The sequence below is a fragment of the Thamnophis elegans genome, chromosome 5, assembly GCF_009769535.1.
Source record: "Thamnophis elegans isolate rThaEle1 chromosome 5, rThaEle1.pri, whole genome shotgun sequence".
Lineage (NCBI taxonomy): Eukaryota > Metazoa > Chordata > Lepidosauria > Squamata > Colubridae > Thamnophis > Thamnophis elegans.
In genome coordinates this window covers 63,466,648-63,473,971 of record NC_045545.1, presented here as the reverse complement: position 1 = coordinate 63,473,971, position 7,324 = coordinate 63,466,648, and positions in this window count along the sequence as shown.

The window sequence follows — 7,324 nt, the reverse complement described above, 5'->3', positions numbered from 1 at the left end:
AATTTATGTTTGTATTTTTATTTGCTTGTTTGTTTGTTTATTATTTATGAAAATTTATATGGCTGCCCAACTCACTTTCAGTGAGTCTGGATGGCTAATAGCAATAGCACATAGATTTATATGCCACTTCATAGTGCTTTTACAGCCCTCTCTAAGCGGTTTACCCCTATATTGCCCCCAACAATCTGTCCTCAACAATTGTTCCCAACAACCAGCATCTTGCCCCCAGCAATCTTGGTCCTCATTTTACCCACCTCAAAAGGATGGAAGTCTGATTCAATCTTGAGCTGGTGAGATTTGAACTGCTGAACTGCAGCTAGCAGTCAGCTGAAGTAACCTGCAGTACTGCACTCTAACCACAGCGCCACCTTGGCTCTTTATTTAAGAAAGATAAAAACCCAGTATAAAAATAAAAAGCAATAACCCCCCCCCCCCCCAACATCAATCAACTACTGTACAAGAGAGAAGGCACTACAGGCCTTCTCTGGGGTTCAAGTGCTCTCTCTTAAACTCTTAGACTTTGCTATGCAACATCTTCACTAATTGAAAATGGCAACTGACACCTTGATCCTGATTGCCAGTGCCTTTCAGTCCTGTGAACTTAGACTGCATGGCTGAGCAGATCTTCTGGCAGAACATGGCCAATGGTGCTTTCCCTATAGATGGAAGCCATCCAGTGTACAGTAACAAATCCATCTTCAGAGCAAAGCAATGCATGTTCAAGCTCTGCAGAAAAAATGCTGCTTCTACCATGTTATCGGCACCGGAGGAATTGTACCGTGGCCCCTCTCCTGTTTCCCCAGAGATGGACCTACTGGTTGTCAGTCTTCAACACTCCCAGCAGAATCAACTATGTGTAGCCTACACACCCATCTGCAGTGCAGTGGTCTCTCCTAAATGCCACCACTCTGTTCAGAAGTCACTGTGGCTTTGTGTGACATGACTTCTAGTTGTGCCTGACCTATTCTGAATTCCTGCTTCAGACATCCTTACCTGATAGCAGCCTTTGCTAATGACCTACTTCAGCCTATGTTTGGTGGCCCAACCCAACATCTGGCCTGATCTTATTTTTGCTGGAGACAGAGAATCAATCGATCCAGGAGATTACAAGCCCATCTTGATTGCATCTACCATCCTTGGCATCCTTCATAAGTTCCTGGCTAGGTGGCTCGGCGATACACACATACTCTCCTCCTTGCAACAAGCCTTCCTGAAGAAAGCCAGCTGTCTTGAGGTGATAACTTTGTTCTACTCCATCTTCCAAATGATCCACATCAGTCAAGGGTCTTGTGCAATGCTCTTCCCAGATGTTGCCAAGGTCTTCTGATACTGATTTTCAGCAGATACTCCCTTGGGATACTTCCAGTCCAACATCAAAGATTGAGGCTCAGAGGTTGCTTGCTTCTCAACTTTCATCCCAAAAGGACTGGCTTAAGAAGCTTGTTTCAAATCATACTGCCCTGTTCAACACTCTTCAGTGTCAAGATGTTGTTCTCTCTCTGGGGTCACAGCTCATTGAACTGTGTAACCTGAATTCTCTAGTTCTTACCTTCAAAGCAGAATGTGGAAGAATCTACTCTTGCAATCCATCAGCTATCATGAGCTGAGTATCCCTAACATCGACGTAGTAAGAAGTGGCTGTCGTGTCCATCCTGGGTTACCTCAAATGCATCTAATTGAAAGGCGGCCTACTTCCCATCAAATTCAGGAATGTGTGAGGCACTTCCCTTTAAGTCAGCGTCAAGTGCTGCAGAAATGTCTACCATACCCTCAAAATGCTCAACTAGCATGAAGTCACCCAGTCATGTTATTTAGCACTTGAACAACTTTTCTGGACTGTTCCTGGATCAAACCCATCATTTCAGCCAGCCAGAGCGGGTTGTGAAGAGGATGGATCAACTCTGAATCCTTGACATTTCCATGGAAAGAGTCCTGGGACCAGTGGTGAAATTCAATTTTTTTTTGACTACCAGTTCTCGGAGTGTGGCTTGGTGGGCATGGCAGGGCAAGGATACTGTAAAATCTCCATTCCCACCCCACTCTGGGGCCAGACAGAGTTGTATTTTCCGGTTCTCCAAACTACTCAAAATTTCTACTACTGGTTCTCCAGAACTTGTTAGAACCTGCGGAATTTCACCCCTGTCTGGGACTTTAAGATTGCAAAATATAGTCATCTTAATTGTGTTGCAGATCTTCACTGGCCTGCTTCTTCAGTTCCAGTTTACCACCTGCCCATCATTTCCAACTGGGGACAGCTCTACAATCCCTCAGTTAATGGGCTTGGTTCTTTGGGTTGAAACTACCATGACATTATGGATCTTTGCTTATTTAGCATAAATGGCTCTATTAAATGTTATGATTTGGAACCAATACTGGCTATTCCTGAACTGTTTGAACAAAGCTGTCAAATCCCAATTAGTTTTTTTCAGATAATGATTTCCTATGCCATGCATAGTTTCTAAAAGAACTCAGCCTGGGTTTAAGTGGACTTATTTTAAAGAAGTAGCATAACTTTGCAACCTGGGCTGCTATATCTGACATCAAAAATCAGAAAGAATCTGATAGAACTTTTTCAGGCTAACAGATTTTAATAAAATTGGCAAATGGCCACAGCTGAGATTTGCATTTGTAGTCTGAGGACAAAGTGGGAGAGGAAAGATCACCCAGAGGGGCAAGAGCAGGAAATCCAGGGTTTTAAATATTTGGAGGAGCGTTTGATCAGCTCAGCTCTTTTAAGCCTGCTTTAAATGCACTACATTTTTACAGTGTTTCTGCCTTCAAATGATACAGTGCGCTATTGGATTTTGAACATAAGAGCTGAAAAAAAGAGCTTAGCTTCTGCACACAACCTTGTAACAATAGCACTTTTCCCATTGCTGTAATATTCAGTTACTTAGAGCAGTGTTTTTCAACCACTGTGCCGTGGCACACTAGTGTGCCGTGACATAGTGTAAGGTGTGCCGTGGGAGAATTACTTTATATATAGTCAATATAGGCACAGAGTTAAATTTTTTAACATTTTCTAATGGTGGTGTGCCTCGTGATTTTTTTCATGAAAAAAGTGTGCCTTTGCACAAAAAAGGTTGAAAAACACTGACTTAGAGTAACCCCTGTTTAACTTTCAGATTTGGGTTAATGTCAGGGTTTCAAGTAACACCCCCAATGAAAGAAGACTCCGAGGCTTGAGTTTCCTCAATTTTATTAAAGATGCCATATTGGCACATCTGGGAAAACCCAAATCTGAAAGCTTCCAGGTTTTCCCCACCCAAATGAACGTTCAATGCCCAGCACCCACATGTCCATCACATGGTCCAATCAGTCATCATCCAAAACTGGAGATGCCACCCAGTCACACCATCACAGCTGCAGGGCAAGGTGTCCTTGACTCTCTGAGAAAAGAATGTTACTTTGACTATATAGATCATTCATACTCCAGCTAACCCCCCCTCCCATTTTCCCACAGTAGAAAATGTGGCAGGCCTGAAGGCCCAATGTAAAAAGATGGCTTCCAGGTCTGGCAAGTCTTATGTTTGAACAGAAATGTAAGGCCGTCTTATTGGGTGGGATCCGATCATGTGGCCTTTCAGGCATTCTTAAACTAAATCCCTTGACCTTTAGCAATTATGCCTGGAATTGATGAACAATGCAGTTCAACCACTTTCGAAGACAACTGCATTCCTGTTTCTGATTTATGAAGTTGCTTCCCACTGGCTTTATTTCCTCATACAATTAACTACAAAACAGGGACCCAATGCCTTTCCCCTTGGTCAGGCAGGCCACAATCATCTAATGACCGTAGGATATTTTTGTAGCCCTGATTTATACCCCTGTCAACCCAGCTAAGCAAACCCCTCAAACTCCGCCTTTCCCAGTGCCTTACTTCCTTCCCTTTCAAATTTGTGATTGTTGCAATGAACATAAATTGCCACTAGGTGTCAGTGTACCTGAGCACTTTGCTCAGAGATGGTGCAATAGAGAAATGTCCAGCTACTTCTAGTGTTTCATTTTGGAAGAGGCTGAACCATCATGATGAATGACACGCATCTGGTTTAGATATCCTAACTGCCTCCTACCCACCACCCATACACACAGTGTTTGTGCACATTCCTATTTTTTCTTCATCTTTATTATTAAATTTATTTGGCAAAGGCAAGAAAATGTGTGTTTTTTTTCCTTTCCGCATTTTAATGTTATTGTAACCTTTAAAATCAGTATTATGGCTTCTTGACGATGACAATTCTAAGGACAATGAGCTATTCTGGATGGAAAAGGGGCAACATTTTAATTATTTTATTTATTCACTGATATCAGATTCCATTCAGGGAAAGGGCGCTCAGCATTTTCATTTTTTTTAGAATTATAATAATAATTATATTTATTTATATCATTCACATAATAAATGTGTATCTCACATCTTTGGTCAATGCACATCCCTTAGAAGTGGGGAACAGGCTGGTGTTAGTCCAAAAATTCCAATGAAGCCCAGTGAGAACAGAGATAAGTAAATAATTATTGTATTATTTATTTATATATTTTTATACAGCCATCTCACATGAAGCTGGGCAGCTGAAAACAACATGTTTGAAAAGCAGGAAACTTAAAAGACCAGCCTAGTAATATCCTAACTTCCTATTTGCAGACACAGATCATTAAAAAAGCATAAGACTCTTGGGATTCCCCTTAGTCAGTCCACTTACTATAAAATCCAACTTCTACAGTACTGAGGTGGTTGCCTTAGATGAGGGCCCTCTGAGTCTCTTTTTTCTGGCATAGATACAGGATCCTGCAATGCAGCAGGGAGCATTTCTACTAGATCACTGTGGAATAAAGGAAGTGTGAGCTGCTTATCACTAAGTGGGTGAAAGTTATTACTGAATTCTGATTTAATAGTGAGTACAGAATTTCCTTGAGAGCAATTAAAACTGCTAATGGATAGTGGGTCACACAAGGGCAGGAAAACATAAAAAGAAAATGCTGCCTTGTTTTTTTTTTTCATCCTCACGTCAAAGATTAAATTTATTAATAAATGCCATGCAGTGACTTGATGCTGATGTCTTTTTTTTCATAGCTATCCAGTGAGGTAAGAAAAGTAGTCAGCTTTCTCATGGACCAACAGAAATGCTGGATAACAGAATATACAGGATACCAGGACAAAGGGATCTCCAAAGATGCTTGATCTCGCTTCAATCTTTTCTTGCAAATACATGGTTTCCAAATTGCTAGGATTCTGCTGGCTTGAACTTGTAAGAAAAGTATGCAATTGAGCAGACTTAAAAAACACCAGATGAGGAAGACCGTTTGTTTCATGAAGTGTATGAAGAGGAGTTTTGAAGCAGAATATGGATTCTAAATTATCAACGTACAAGGCAACAATGATGGGTTCTCAGCAGAGGTGCGTTTCTACCGGTTTGCACCGGTTCAGGCGAACCGGTAGTGGTAATTTGGCCTTGGTCGCAGAACTGGCAGCGACCCAGGCTTGTTGAACAAAAGGGTTTTTTCCCCTTCTTTTTCATTTCTAAATTTATTTTACTTTATACTATTTGACTGTCCAAAACTCCTAAAAGTTGCAATATATAATGCCAACATTGACGTTTCATCTTTATGACAATACACTACAGTGTTTATGATCCAATCTCTATCTCACAACCTCAGATATTAAAAACTCTCAGAGATAGTTCTGTTTTTACTGTCCTATTAGAAGGGAGGGCATAATAGGTAGACTATTCAGGAGGGCTGGTTCATTAGTGAGGAGCACTGGCTTCTGATTACTCCCCTCCCAAACTCCCCTTGCAGGGGAGAACCTTCCCTATCCTTACTTGGAATGCATAGACCAGATGGGTGGTTTGAAACAGATGCTCCTGCAGCTATTTGGGTGCCAAACCATGTAGAGCCTTATAAGGCAAAACCAGCACTTTGAACTGAATATCCAGCCTATTGGTACTTAATGCAAAGCCCAGAGCAATAGTGTTACATGAAAAAAGTGACTCTCCACATACTCCCAAGAGATCTACTGCATTTTGCACCAACTGCAGCTTCCAAGTAGTTTTTAAACAGCATTGCAAATTTGTATGCAAGAGGTGACAAGAACATTAATGTTGCCAGAGCCTCTTTTTACTGGAAAGGCTGCAACTGGCATTTTCTCTGAGTATTTAAAATGAGGAAAATTGGGGGTCGGGGAAAAAAGAGTATTGAATTTTGTCTGAAAGGATTACTGGCCAAAAATTGGGATTACCCAATTGGGTACCCAGTTACCCAACATACTGAAACCATCTTCTTAATTTTCATAAACACAAGCCTTCACTCAGCCACTCCTTTCACATGAAATACTAATAAAAATCAGAGTGATATCCTGAAGTTGCTCATTTTGGTTTTTTTTTTAAAAAAATGGGTCCTTTTTGGTGAACGCAGTTGATTCTTCTAATAACATTGTCATCTTCAAAAATGGACTGGTGGCATGTCAATTCTGATGATGCTGGAGTCTGCCTAGTCAATTTAGCTTCAGTCCTGCTCTCAAGTGCCTTTTGATTCCCCTCTTCCTATATCATCTTTGACTACCGTATATACTCGAGTATAGGCCGACCCGAATATAAGCCGAGGCACCTAATTTTACCACAAAAACTGGAAAAGTTATTGACTCGAGTATAAGCCTAGGGTGGGAAATGCAGCAGCTACCGGTAAATTTCAAAAATAAAAATAGATACCAATAATGTTTTTGAATATTTATTTCAAAGAAAAACAGTAAACTAGCGGTGTATTCAATGAAATACTTCACTCACCTCATGATGCTGATGTCCCGCTGTGATGATGATGTCCCGTGCAGCCGCGGGAGCGATGTCCCGCCTCCTATGACACACGGCACAGTGATTCCTATCATTGGATCACTGTACCAGAGGAGGTGGGACATCGCTATGTGGCTGCTTGCCATAACAAGGAGGAGGTGGACATCGTTGCAGAGCGGCAGGAGGGGGAGGAAGGGGAATCGTAAGACAGCCCTGCATTACATTAGAACGTGAGGAGGGGGGATGGTGCGGTGCGCGCTGCGGGGCAAACTGACACAGAGGGAGGGGAAACTCACAGGGGCACTGGGCCATTCACGAGTGTCACCCAGCGGCATGGCCCCGCCCCTTTTTCTCCTCCATTTCGGGCAAATTTTTCACTGACTCGAGTATAAGCCGAGGCGGCTTTTTTCAGCCCAAAAAGTGGGCTGAAAAACTAGGCTTATACTCGAGTATATACAGTAATTTGGTATAGGTAATAACTCCACCACAATTTGTCTTTGGTCACTGAATTATGGCTACCCTTAATTCAAAAGCACACCAATTCA